Consider the following 15,504-nt stretch of genomic DNA (forward strand, 5'->3'; position numbering starts at 1 on the left):
TAGATGAAAGGTTCTCCCAATCAATACCTGGGTAATTGAAATCCCCTAGTATGAGAACCCTCTTACGCTTACACATGTAGGAAAATTCATCATGGATGAAATTTGTATTATTTCAAATTAGTTTATTTTTGTGTAAATGATTATGGTTTCGTTGAGAGAATGTCAGTTGTAGCTTCCAAAATACGCATTCCTGTAGTGATAACAATCGCAAAAAGTGGTAGCAAGCAGTTTTATTAATTTTATTCTCTTCATGCGGATAAAAGTAGTAATGAGAGAGAGTAGCCACACAAATTAATCACAATTGAAAAGTTCAACCTTTCACATCGTTTTCAACAATAATACATGTATCAAGGATATAGATTCATGTTGTAGCCCTACTATAAACTTAAAAAAATGAACTTAAATACGTATGAAAAATATTTAAATATTTGTTTGAAACATTCATATTCCAGAGAAATCATGTACGCAGTAGTCACAGGGACGGATTAACCATCAACCAAAATAAGCACGTGCTCAGGGCATCAGTACAAAAGGCGCACCACAAAAAGATGTCATATGGTATTTCTTTTTAATGCACGATTTTTTGTTTTCAACATCGATCATCCGACAGAAGATCCTAAAATTTTAAGAACACTCGATTGTAATACACTGCTCAAAACAATTAGGGGAGCACATGGTTTTAACAAAATTACGCAAAGATGTATACCGATAAGTAACATAAAATGAATCATCCATAATTTAAAGCCTAGCAGGAAACGGAAGAAGAAAACTTCATATGCAAATTCATGACGTCAAAAACCAGAAAAAGGAGATAAGGGCAGAAATCGGGATGTTGCAGAAACGTCTGTTTTACTGCCGTAACTGTGAAATTCGATTGCGCAGTATTTTTTTCTTGAGACAAGGTGACTTGAGGATGTCTCAACAACGTAATTTACCGGAATCCATGGCATGGCGTGTTATAGGCAGACTGGTATCCGGGCAAACACAACGTAGTGTCGCGGACGCTGTTGGGGTCGCCAGAAGTGTTGTTGCAAGGCTGTGGAATCGATTCCAAGAAACACGAAATGTTAGACGTCGACCAGGGCAAGGTCGGCCACGCGCCACTACAGCAACTGATGACCGGTATGTACGGTTAACAGCACGTCGAAACAGAACAGAAAATGCTACGCAGCTGCAAAGACGGTTGCTCTTGGCAACAGGACGAAGGGTGTCCAGCCAAACAGTACGTAATCGGCTTCATGAGGAAGTCCCGATTCAATCTGGAGTGTGACACCCGACGTGTTCTGGTATGGAGGGACAGGGGCACTCGAAATAACCCCGCATTCGTTCGTGAAAGGTCACAATACAGACGAGCTGGTTGGATGGTATGGGGTGGAATCAGCATAGGCGGACGTACGGACCTGCATATCATTCGGAATGGCACTTTGACGGCCCGAAGGTATGCAGACGAGATACTGCGACCTCATGTCATCCCTTACGCTGGAGCCATTGGAGATTCCTTTGTTTTCCAGGATGATAATGCCCGACCGCATAGAGCTCGTCTGGTGGAGAACATGCTTGAAGCTGAAACAATACAGCGTATGGAATGGCCAGTGTGCTCTCCTGACCTGAATCGAATCGACGACGCATTGCTGCGCGACCAAGGCCGCCTGTTACTGTCCGAGACTTGCAGATTGCACTTCTTGAGGAGTGGAACAGTATTCCCCAAAGTCTGATCGATAGCCTCATCGCATCCATGGCAAACAGGTGTGCAGCAGTCTTATCTGCTCGAGTAGACCACACGCCCTATTAAAACTCATGCATCATGTCTAAACAGTACTTTTTTTTATCGTTTACATGTAACCAAATTGTTGCCCTAAATCATCTTTTCATGCTTTTTCCATATTTTCAAAGAATTGAAGCTTAATTCCAAATTTTTTTACGTTTTTTTTTCTGTATTGCGCATTGATACGCGTGTACTGTCCATTGTATGCCAATACGTGGCTGTTTCCTCACGGTTTTCTTCACTTTTTTGCTTGCTCCCCTAATTGTTTTGAGCAGTGTAGTTGATGATCATTATCACAAGGATGACACAAAAGATGAGAAACTAATAATATTGCAAACTAGACCACATTATTTTTCTGAGATTTTCGATTAGCTTTTCACAATTTTCATAAAGTACGCCCAGGGCTGTCTCTTAACATTATCACACGCCCACATACAAAGCGATTTTTCTGAGAGAGGCACCACTACTACCTATAGCTAAAAATTCCTACCTACCTATTTGCATATGGTTCTACAGAATAAGGGCATGATTTTTGTGGGTCATTAGAGGATCAACTGTGTAGTTTGATCTATAGAAGTAAAAGAAATGCTACCAGGTATAAATTACGAACTTGAGAATGTATCTAAAAATAAAAAATACCCAATATATATAACGGTGATTCGTCATAAATAAGATACCTACTGGCAGGGCCGCAACTGGATACTTGGCTAGCCGGGGCAACCACTCATTTAGGCACCCCACCCCCCCCCCCCCGTAATGCTGAAGGATAGGTTGAATGGCTAAATCTGCGCCCTCTTTTTAATGCGCCCGGGGCACCAGACTCGCCTGCTCCCCACAACTACTTCCGGCCCTACTTATTGGTAATATTATGGCCATTCTAAGATTCAATGTTTTCTCCTTGGAGTGTTGTTACAGCCTTTATATCATCAACCGTTCGTCGTAGTGGTATGGTTCTAATTTTAAAAATTCTCAAAATGTGACCAGAAATTACCCTGTACGAGTTTTGAGGATGAAAATACAGTGTACACAAAATAAAAAATGAAATTTTTATATGATCCCTCCACCCCCCGTCCTCTAACTTCCAATTAGACAGTTGTTGCTCTTTCTCTTCTGAGCCCGACAAACAAATTACATGTTTTTAACTGCATCGTTCCCCGAGATATTTTAATTCAAAATTTCGGAGACATTTTGAATTTAAATATTTGAATAATTTTTCTACATAAAATCGATTATTGCAAATGAACGAATTTTGTGTGCGTTTTAGTTTTTGTCTCATAAAAACATTTTATGCCAAAAAATAACAAAGAACTCTCTATCTCTCCCTCTTTCATCATCGCACGAGTTGCCTGAAATTTCGAGATTAAATGGCAGCACCAACAGTATATAAATCAAGCCTCCAACGAGCTTATATTACTGGGGAGAGTATGACGTCAGCGGTCTCCGCCTTGGCAGTGCTGAGAATGGTGTCACCAACATCTTTCGTCGGAACATCACGTGATTCGGTGTTATGGAGAATGGGAAAAATGGAAGGTGTAGTGTTATTATTTCTGTGATGATTATTTATTATACTCATTCTTCATACTCACACACACACACACGTAAATACTCCCTGTTCATATGTGGCCCACACGTAAAAACCAACACTACACAGTCACTAATTACTCTTATTAATTATTATGTGTTTCAGCGAGGCTGAAAATTGTATTATTTCTTATATATTTCAAAATTGTTAAATCCCTCATTTGTGGACATTTTCTCTGTTCCCCCATGCTCATGAGCGGCAAATAAAATCAAGAAATCAAATTCCAGATTTCTATCATGATCGTGTTTCGACATGAAACTTTGCTTGCTCTCCCTTCCCTAGTCCCTCCTCCTCTTCTCCCCCCCCCCCCCCCAGGGGTGAGTCACCATTTTCGCGCGCTTTCATCGAGAGGACATGACGTGGCTATCTGGTGACCCCTCCGCCTCCAGTCGGAAGGCCGGAAAGTTGAAGGTCCAGAGAAAAGTTGACGAGGACGAGGCTTCCTTTTTTTTTTGGGGGACTGAGAGATGTTGAGGTAGGACGTGCTCTCCTGAAACTGCGTGGCCCCCTCGCCACCTACTCCCCCGTAAGTCCGAACAATCCTCCTGCCCACGACTAAAGAAAAACTCCCCTCCCTCAACCATCCGGGAGGAAGTTGCGAAAGCCGGTATCGCCATGGGTCAGCGACAGGGCCGTGGCCTTACTACCTGCCAAGATGCCGAGCTCCAGTTCCAGACATTACCAATAAACGACTGAAAATAGCGACATATCCCGACGAACGGTATCAGCCAGCCACCGGGACATCAGTATGGACCAACAACCAGTGCCGAGCTCTAGTTTCTAGGTGTCACCAGTGAAGACGGAAAATTCGACTCTTCATCTATGAGTGACCTGTCAGCCACCATCACGTCCGTATCGCTCCAGTGAGTGACACCTGCCTTCCGTCTTCCTGAGACAATTTGCATTCCACCCGAGAATGAGCTGAGGTCTTCATCCTCCATGGGACAGCTTGGTCACGGCCGACTAGACATTCATTAATTGTTTAGTGGGCTATGGCTTGGTAAAGTACTCTAAATTTACCTATCTTTCGGATACCCCCCCCCCCCCACTTTTTGTTGGCTCCATCATCTGACGATAATGTCCATGTACAGCTATTAATATCTCTAATATTCATATTATTAATATCTCTGTAATATTCATATTATTCGTTCCAAAAGGGGCCCCTAGAACCAACGGTTCATTTTTTATTTAAATTAAATTCTTAATTATTGGAATGTTGTCTTGTTTGGTTTACTGTATCCTGTCATTTGTTGGGATAGCTTTTCCTTTTTGATAATAATATAATCTCTAAAACTATAAAAGAACCTGGGGGGTTATTCACCCCCTTTCCCCCTCTTGTCACGGCATTCCTCTATTTAAATTAGGTAGCGGTAAAATTAATGCACTAAGAGTTAAATAATCTAAATGAACCATATAACATTCGGCGAAAACAAACACGATTCCCCCGTTATTTTCTTATGGCATAAATAGGAGTTTAAAACAATAAATGAAAAAATAATTTCAGAATGGACGAGATAATTCCAAAATTAATGAAAGTTATAATTTCAGCATTAAAGACAGATAATTTCAGCATTAAAGAAAGATAATTTCACCATTAAAGAAAGATAATTTCAGCATTAATGGAAGAAAATATTCTAGAATTAATGTAAGAGATAATTACAGTATTGATAAAAGTGATAATTCCAAAATTAGTGAAAGAATTGATGAAACAGATAATAATAAAATTAATGAAAGATAATTCCAAAATGAAGGAAAGAGATAATTCCAAAGTTAATGAAAAAGAGATAATTCCAAAATTAATGGAAGAGACAATTCCAGAAGTAATGAGATATAATTTCAGAATCAATGACAGAAATAATTCCAGAATTAATAAAAGAAATAATTTCAGCATTAATGAAAGAAACAAAAGAGATAATTCCAAAATTAATGGAAGAGACAATTCCAGAAGTAATGAGATATAATTTCAGAATCAATGACAGAAATAATTCCAGAATTAATAAAAGAAATAATTTCAGCATTAATGAAAGAAACAAATGGAAGAGACAATTCCAGAAGTAATGAGATATAATTTCAGAATCAATGACAGAAATAATTCCAGAATTAATAAAAGAAATAATTTCAGCATTAATGAAAGAAACAAAAGAGATAATTCCAAAATTAATGGAAGAGACAATTCCAGAAGTAATGAGATATAATTTCAGAATCAATGACAGAAATAATTCCAGAATTAATAAAAGAAATAATTTCAGCATTAATGAAAGAAACAAAAGAGATAATTCCAAAATTAATGGAAGAGACAATTCCAGAAGTAATGAGATATAATTTCAGAATCAATGACAGAAATAATTCCAGAATTAATAAAAGAAATAATTTCAGCATTAATGAAAGAAACAAATCGGAAGGCCGGAAAGTTGAAGGTCCAGAGAAAAGTTGACGAGGACGAGGCTTCCTTTTTTTTTTGGGGGACTGAGAGATGTTGAGGTAGGACGTGCTCTCCTGAAACTGCGTGGCCCCCTCGCCACCTACTCCCCCGTAAGAATTAATAAAAGAAATAATTTCAGCATTAATGAAAGAAACAAATCCAGAATTGATGAAAGCAATTATTCCAGAAGTAATGAAAGAAATAATTTCAGCATTAATGAAAGAAATAATTTCAGCATTAATGAAAGAAATAATTTCAGCATTAATGAAAGAAATAATTTCAGCATTAATGAAAGAAATAATTTCAGCATTAATGAAAGAAACAAATCCAGAATTGATGAAAGCAATTATTCCAGAAGTAATGAAAGAAATAATTTCAGCATTAATGAAAGAAATAATTTCAGCATTAATGAAAGAAATAATTTCAGCATTAATGAAAGAAATAATTTCAGCATTAATGAAAGAAATAATTTCAGCATTAATGAAAGAAATAATTTCAGCATTAATGAAAGAAATAATTTCAGCATTAATGAAAGAAACAAATCCAGAATTGATGAAAGCAATTATTCCAGAAGTAATGAAAGAAATAATTTCAGCATTAATGAAAGAAATAATTTCAGCATTAATGAAAGAAATAATTTCAGCATTAATGAAAGAAATAATTTCAGCATTAATGAAAGAAATAATTTCAGCATTAATGAAAGAAATAATTTCAGCATTAATGAAAGTTATAATTTCAGCATTAAAGACAGATAATTTCAGCATTAAAGAAAGATCATTTCAGCATTAATGGAAGAAAATATTCTAGAATTAATGTAAGAGATAATTACAGTATTGATAAAAGTGATAATTCTTAAATTAGTGAAAGAATTGATGAAACAGATAATAATAAAATTAATGAAAGATAATTCCAGAATGAAGGAAAGAGATAATTCCAGAATGAAGGGAAGAGATAATTCCAAAATTAATGAAAAAGAGATAATTCCAAAATTAATGAAAAATATAATTCCAAAATTAATGGAAGAGACAATTCCAGAATTAATGGAAGAGACAATTCCAGAATTAATGGAAGAGACAATTCCAGAATTAATGAGATATAATTTCAGAATTAATGAGATATAATTTCAGAATCAATGACAGAAATATAGATGGCTTTTTTCTCAGCCAGTGATATCAAGGAAACAGTTATTTTCCGGATATTATGCTGAGGTGAGCTCGGAAAGAAAAGTCATCACGTCTCCGCCGGGACTCGAACCCAGGCCCTCTTGCATACCGGGCAAGCATGCTACCATCTACACCACTGGAGACACATGAATCTGCCTCCATTCATGTGTCAGATTCATGTGTCTCCAGTGGTGTAGATGGTAGCATGCTTGCCCGGTATGCAAGAGGGCCTGTGTTCGAGTCCCGGCGGAGACGTGATGACTTTTCTTTCCGAGCTCACCTCAGCATAATATCCGGAAAATAACTGTTTCCTTGAATGACAGAAATATTTCCAGCATTAATAAAAGAAATAATTTCAGCATTAATGAAGGAAACAAATCCAGAATTGATGAAAGCAATTATTCCAGAAGTAATGAAAGAAATAATAATTAATAAAGGAAATAATTCCAGAATTTATGAAAGAAAATTCAAGAAATAATGAAGGAAATTTCCAGAATTAATGAAGGAAAATCCAGAAAATTAATGAAAGAAATGATTCCAGTATTAATGAAATAAATAATTTAATCTTTTTTCACCTTTAGATGAGTTCTCTATCCTTTTTTTAATCCTTAAAACCCAATATTCAGAGACCGAACTGCACATTTCTTTGGAAAAATTGCTTGGAAGTTTGTTTTGACCGAGTCACGTGATTTCCTTACATTTGATGTCGCTGCAGTCGTGGTGGCTGGATGCTTCCTCCTGTAATATATAATCTCTGTCGTCTGCTTCTCTCCAGGTTACTTGTTTTGGACGTCTCCTTGTGTCCTGAGAAAATAACTGAACCGGCAGTTCGAACTTCCAGGTCCGTTCGTGAGCTCAGCTTGTAGGGAACCGACTTCTTGTCTGTCGTCTGCTCATTAAAAGGTTCTTTGTTTTGGACGTCTCCTTATGCTCAAGTAAAATAACCGAACTTTCAGTTTAAACTTCCAGTTCAGTTTATGAGCTTTGTTTATAAGGAACTGAGCGGAATAAAGAATATAGTTTTTTTACTTTCAACATCATCATCACCACATGAGTCGCTTTTAAATTTGACATTAGATGGCAGCACATTACTATAAAGTGGAGTGTGGAAAAATTCACTTTTTACGATCTTACCAGCCGTCTGCTTGTGTGGAGGTCCTTTGTTTTGGACAAAGGTCTCCTTAGGTCTTGAAAAAATTACTGAACTGAAAGTTTGATCTTTCAGGTCAGTTTATAAGCTTTGTTTACAAGGAGCGAAGCTGAATGGAGAATTTAGTTTTTTTTTATACCCCAGCTTCGCCATCACCACGTAAGGCACTTCTAATTTTACTGGTTTTTTTTCCCCCCAAATTTCCTCAATTTTTCGAATTCGCATATCTCGGTGAATATTGCTCTTAGAAACGCGAAATTATTTTAGTTGTCATCGGAAAAGACAGAGCAACAACTTCTTAAGTTCTGGACACACATATCCGCTCCGTGCCCGACACGTGCGTCGGCCGAGTGTAGGTCATCACGCGGTCAAAGAATAATACTTTGCTAAGCAATGCAGCCGTTCACACATATCCGCACCGTAGCCGAGCACCGTCACCGCACCGTCACCAACTAGTTTATTTTATATTTTTACGGTGACGGTGCGGTCTCGGGAGAGAGAGAGCAGATATATTTTTTTATAAAAGAGCTCATATATTTATTGTATTTTGCTTCTAAATTTTCATCAATTGCGGAACTATTAATTCTATTTATTTCTTGATTCTGGAATTGTTATTTTCATTAATTCTGAATTTTCAATAATTCCGAAATTACTTCTTTTGTTAATTCTGAATTTTCATTGGTACTGAAATAATTTCTTCCAATTATTTTTAATCCATCGATTCTAAAGTTTTCCTTAATTTCGGAAACGGTTTCTCACATTAGTTTAAAATTACCTCCATTAATTTTTGTGTTAATTCACATTTGTGTAGTTATTATTATTTTTTTTTGTATGGGGGGTATTTCTTAGCGTTCGTGTATATTCAGTATGCCGATTCCCTCTTCCCACAAAATATATGAAGTCTTGTTAAAGGAAGGGGGTGTCCTTAACATTTTTCGTGCCCCGAAATTGTTTAGCCGGTTCTGTGGCACTAGCGTAATATGTAGAAAACATATGGATAAGCATTTTCACAACTTTGATGGGAAAAAACAAAATTATGTTTCATAGCATATAACGAAATTTTGCCGTGGAGATTTTTGTTAAAATAATAACGTAAACTTGGAAAACTAACTGGGTTTAATTTCCGATGCTCTATAAATGCATCATTGTTTTGGTTTTAACATAAATTAAATGGAAAATGGTTTGAAAATTTTTTGGGTTTTTCTTATGGAAAAATATAGGAGACATTTTAAATTTGGTACTCACATCAGATGCAGCATGTTAGGCCATGAATGCTTAACCCATGTCCTGTGCTCCAAATGCGGCCCACTGAAGTTTTTGATGTGGCCCGTGACAACAAAAAACAAAACAAGGCTCTCGAGTGGTCTCAAGCACATTTCAAAATCACTTGAGCGACTAACGGCACACCTCCAGTTCACTTAAGTGGATCGTGATACATTTGCAGATTATCCTATTGAGTGGTCAGTGGCACATTTTCAGATCTCTCGAGTGACCCGCGGCACGCTTGCGGAACAATGAAGTGGCCCACACCTTCCAAAAAGTCGAGCACCTTTGTGCTAAATATCTGACAAAGGTGTTTCAGCGACTGGGACTTTGGCAATGAGTGCTTTAAATTACTATCGAATACTGGTGAGGCTTTATCATTGAATCAAGCCCCGGCAGACTAAACACCCCAATCGTTATTGATTTTAATATCCATTTGCCATCTGCAGAGGAGCCAATTTTCAGTTTAGAAGATTCCGCGAACACACACACACACACACAGAGTAAAAGATATGCTCGCTCTTTCGTACTACAATATGCTCCTACTGAGCTGAGATACACTTCTCCGAGGTGTTATCGGAATTTGACACCACCTGCCCCTACAGATGATTATATTTATGATGGCGGTTGACTCTGAATAAAAACGAGTGAGGAAGAGAGTACCGTTATCCCCCACAGATTGTTTTAATTTCTATATATATATATGACCTTTATCTTCTCTCCCCCTTTTATCACTCCGTAAATAATCTCCTCTCTCCAAACTATAAACAAAAATGTATATAGTCAAATAAGCAAATGGCCGTCTTTTTATTTTCAGCTGCATTTAAAGATCCTGTCCTTTTTTGCGGGTTTGTCACATACAAAAAATCTATGGGAGAGATCAATCCAAAATAAAAATTTCTATGAAAAACACACGCACACACAGACAGTTAAAAAAATGTATATACATGTATAGATTATTTACAGAAATGTTTAGAACAATTAATTATTGTTAATTTACGCTAGGGCTATTATTTTCAAATCACTCTTGTTAATTAATTTACTGGACATTTTGATTACCGGCTGCGTTAAAGACTTGCAGCAATCGACACAGCTTCGTAGTCAGCATACGGCAGCGACACGGGCAACACACGGAAAGGTGTGGTCTGAAGAGGAACGAGCCGAGCCACGGCCAACTGACGCCCGAGCTACGGTCCTGGCACGGTGCGGATATGTGTGTCCAGACCTTTTAATTGGGTTCTTTGGCACAGGGGATGGTATAAAAATTTGCTTTTTTTTTAATTTTATAACTAGACAACCCCTTACAACATGAATGACATATCTGAGTTGGACACGTGATTTGGATACTTTTTCTAGTTGGAAGTATGTCTCTAAGACTAACGGCTCGCCAGTAAAGTGCCATACGTCCTGTTACGCATGCGGTCTGCGAATGCACGTTAAAAAAATAGTTTGAGACGGAATACAGTCGGCTCTCGTTTTAACGAATACCGTTATAACGGGAAAAAAATATATCGTTTTAACGAAAACTTTTCTAATGCCCCGGATAAGTTTACATAGGAACAATATATAAAAATCTGAAATTCCTTTGTAACGAAATTTCTTTATTACTCCGGTCTCTTGGAGTTCATTATAATGGGGTTTGACTGTATTCCCACCAAAAAAAAATCTGATATTTTTGCACTAAAGTAATTGAACTTTTGCAATTTGATCTGGAAAAAACAGTCCTTTTTATAATGATTATGTCCTTTCTACTTTTATAAATTTAGGAAGGAAACAAAACGAAGAAAGGGTGGGGACAAAAAAACGAAAAATGGCCAAGAGGGGGCTCGGGTGTGCGTAAATGCCTTGAAATTCCACTTGTGCGCAAGGGGGAATTCGGGCCTCACTCTCAGTTTTATGACAAAATTTGACATTTATGAGACGTTTGACTATGGTTACGATTAACCTCAACATGTATATAGCTTTCAATATTAAAATATTTCATTCATACGAAGCATAATTTCTATTATTTGACATTTTCATTTTGACTCGAGCTCTCCAAATCTTTGGCATTTAGACATCATTTAAAACTATCAAATCCTCGAGGTTTTTACAGATTGTGAAAAATGCGTCGCTGAATTGGTTTTGCATGCGTGTTATCAACACTGAAAACCATGAATTTTAGGTTGACTGATACAAAGATACGCATTGAGTAGGTTATGGATATTTCAAAGAGAGGACTTACGTGAGAATTTATTACACGTTTCTGACAAATCAGCAGATGCGGTGAGTCTCAAATAAACGGATTTAAATTGCTTTAAATGTGGTCATACGCCGTTTTATAATTTTTTTTTCTTCTAATGTCCACAACATTGCTCTTGCAGGATAGGAAAATTGCATTGAAATTATTTGAGATGTTGCGGGCCAGCAGCAGGCTTACATAGTACGGCAGTTAATAGGAAGCATTACAGTATCGATTGAAAAATACTTTAAAGATGTTGTGTCAATCTTAGAGGAAGTCCCAATACATTATCTGCTTGGACTGCTTATAAAAACCAATCAGCAAACCAAATGACGTTAAGACCGTCTTAAATATGTTTAAAATCACGCTTCTCCTGTTAAATTGAAAGGAATGGCATATGTGAATACTTGCGATTGAGAAACAACAGCAAATTTATGCAATTACAGTTAAGTTATACACCAATGCAGTTTTTAAAAATTTAATTTCGCGGGTATTTTTCCCCCATGTATGATTTGGTCTCTCGGAGTTCGTTATAACTGAATTCGACTTCATTTCTTTTCAGTGGAGGCAATGGGTGTTGGCACACCCCTCCCCAAAAACTCATAAAAAAATACCCCAGAGCACAATCATTCTTTATCCGGTTTTTATAAATATATTCCCCATCAGACCACTCAGGTGCCGCGAGTTCGATACCCGGTTCGTGCTTGTCAGAAAACTTTCCTGACATAGGGGGGTTACAACAAAAAATGGCGACTTGACCGCAGCAAAAAAATTGCTACATCAGGGAGTCCCCCCCCCCCCCATCGAGGGGTTAGCGCACCAACCACTCGATGAGTATTAGAAACAAGCCTTCCGTTCGGAATCGGCAATAAATTGTAGGTCCCGGTCTAATTAGCCCTCGTGTGCAGAAAATGACCGTGGTGCGACAAAAATTATCAATGATCAGACCACTCAGTGCCGGTTAAAGATAGCTTTGTGCTAAACTAGCTGGCTATCCGTCTGTAATTGCATGAAAATGATAGGTTTTTTTACAAGCTTTCATTTTTCACCCATCTACTTCTTGGATTGCATTCAAAAGAATGTCAATGAATGGTCAAATCTTTGTCTGTTTTCTTTATGGCAGCCCTCTTTGAACGAAAAATCTTCGAACACACACAACTTTCTGTCTTTACAGTTACTCCATTTTGCTTTAAACCTCTTCTATAGTTTTCGTCAGGGCCTACCGTCACCCCCAAGTCGTAAACCCACCGAGATTGCATGCAACGTTTTTTTTTATTTCCTTCCTCATGTTAAAGTTACTTGAATAGCGGAAAATTTGCGAAAAATATATTCTATGCATTTTTTTTTGTTTGAAATCAAATTTTTTTTTAGTCAGAGTGGCTGAAAAAATTCAATTTCGCAAACTTCTTCGTGGCCCCCGTATCAGTAGCCGTGGCTCCCCTTTTGCCAGATTTTCATCCGTGGCCCCCCTGGAATATCCTAGGGCCCCCCCCCCTGAGGCCATATGGCCCCCGGTTGTGATCCACTGCTCTAAATCATGTACCAATTCGTTAGAAGTTCCTCAGAGGAATATGGACGAGGTGCATGTGTGGTGTAGTAGTAGTGTCATGCTTTAAACATTCGTCAGCTATGTATTTATAAAATAATAAACTTTGTAATACGAAACACCGATTAGTTATCTTTGAAAACAAGCAGAACAGCTATAATAAGAATTAAACACGTTTCTGAAGTGCCAAAAACGAATAAATATCTATTTCAAAAAAGTTTTTCCTTCGCGCGGCTCCAAAATTAATGAATAAATTTCAATTAAAACATCAGATTGCAAATAATCCCTTCAATAAGATTCAAGTAAATAATTCTGCAAAAAAAAATTCAAATTATGAAAACATATTAACTTAATGTATGTGCATAGGTATGATGTACGTGTTTACTTACTATTATGTATACATTTTTTTAAAAATTAAATGTTTTTGTATGTGATGTACAACCTCTGACAATAAAGTTCGGTGAATGAAGTCAGAACGGCCGATCTGGCAACACTGACGAAGCAAAAAAAACGCTGCACATGCGTAGCGGCAGCTGTTGACCATCTGCCGCCACCGTTGTTCAGTTGAGCGTCGTTTGTGTTCCGTGAAAGACTCGTTTTACAAAGTGCTTGTTTAGTGCGTTGGTTCTTTACTGAGAACAGGAAAATGAACGAACAAAAGATCAATTTCTTGAACTGTATCGTCACTGAGGATGAGTCCTGGGGTCTCGGGTACGACCCTGAAACGAAACGGCAAAGCATGGAAGGGCGTTCTCCTGCATCACCTCGTCGGAAAAAGGTCAGAGCAGAAAAATCACTCATCAAAACGATGCTAATCACCTTTTTTTGATAGTCAAAGCATTATCCACGAGGAATTTCTACCTGAGGAACGACGATGAATGCTGCAAGGTACATTGAAATTTTGACCCGTTTCATGAAACGTCTACGCAGGGTACGACCTCAGTAGGCACAACAAGGTTCATGGTTTCTTGTTCACGACAATGCTCGCCCTCACACAGCCAATATCGTCAAACAGTTCCTGGCAAAAAAGGGGGTGGTGCAAATTGAACATCCACCATACTCGCCAGATCTCAATCCTCCAGACTTCTTCCTATTCCCACGACTCAAACTCGCTTTGAAAGGCAAGAGATTTGACGATATTCCTGACATCCAACGAAACGTGACGAGGCTTTTGAACTCCATCCCAAAAGAAGACTTCTTGCACAGTTTCCAGGACATGTATAGGAGATCTCAGCGGTGCATAGTAATGCGAGGTGACTATTTCGAAGGACAGTAAGGTAACTTTCGTTAACATTTCATCTACGTTAATGTTACAGGACTATTCACCGAACTTTATTGTCAGAGGTTGTATTTGTATCGCACTGTGTTTTGTACATGTACCAGGATCATGAGCAATCTTTCTTTTTTTCATTTGTTTGTAAGGAAAAAATTAGAGAATTCCTAATTATTATACATATCGTTAAGAAATTATGTAAATCAGCGGTTCTCAACCGGTGCTCCGTGTGCACTCCCCAGGGGCTCCGCGGGGACTCAAGGAAAATAAAATAAATCAGTAAATTTGATAGATAAATTTTAAAAAAAGTGGTCTGCAGTGGGTGCTCCGTAAAAATTATAAACAAAAAGGGCTGCTCGAGTCAAAAGGGCTCCGCCATAGAAATTATATATTGAAAAGTGCTCCACGAGTCAAAAAAGGTTGAGAACCGCTCGATGTAAATAATCCTTATTTATCATTTATTTTGTCATTTTTCGCCTTTAAAGAACCATCAAAGCATTTCTCTGTGAATCTGCAAAATGTGCGATATTGCGGTAGCCAGGGCCGTTCTTTCAACTTTTTTCAGGGGGGGGGGCAAAGCACATGTACTCAACGTATGTATATATATATATACCATTTATAGTGTATTTTCAAAAGCCAGGGGGAGGAGAATGGCCTCCCTCTGCTTCCCCCCCCCCCCAAATGACGGGCCTGGCGATAGCATTGGAAGTTCTATCAAGTGCTTGATGACTTTTTTCCCTCGTAGGGAAAGAAATGGAGAGCCGGAATTTTTTCCCCTTCTTTGTTTGGGATACTTGGGGGAGTGGAACCTCCTTTCCTATAACCCTTTGCGCGGCGAATTGAACCGGCTCATCCACGTGACCTCTAGCGACATCTGAAAAGTGGAGTTGAAGTACCGTTCCATGTGAACGGGTTTTCTTGAAAAAACCTTGAAGCCCGTTTCAAACGCGCTTTTTTCCATTTCCCATGTAAATGGGACTTGTGTGATTCAGTTTGGAATTTCAGATTTTTTTTTTTTTTTGTGTCCATGCGTACTATCTGAGGAACTAAAAGCTTCTGAATTCGTGAAGAAGTCAAGAGGGAGGGGCTAAACGGTAGAAATTTCATCCTGGTTACGTG

The 15,504-nt window shown here is 38.0% G+C and overlaps 1 protein-coding gene across 1 annotated transcript in view; it reads right to left on the minus strand.

The window, feature by feature from the left end:
* LOC149068037 (adenylate cyclase type 8-like) overlaps window positions 1-15,504 on the minus strand; it is a 178,765-nt gene that overhangs the window by 10,566 nt on the left and 152,695 nt on the right. The window lies entirely within an intron of this gene.

The sequence above is a fragment of the Pholcus phalangioides genome, unplaced genomic scaffold, assembly GCF_987345545.1.
Source record: "Pholcus phalangioides strain wild (caught in Gottingen) unplaced genomic scaffold, Ppha-v1.0 ptg000027l_1, whole genome shotgun sequence".
In the NCBI taxonomy this organism is placed as follows: Eukaryota; Metazoa; Arthropoda; class Arachnida; order Araneae; family Pholcidae; genus Pholcus; species Pholcus phalangioides.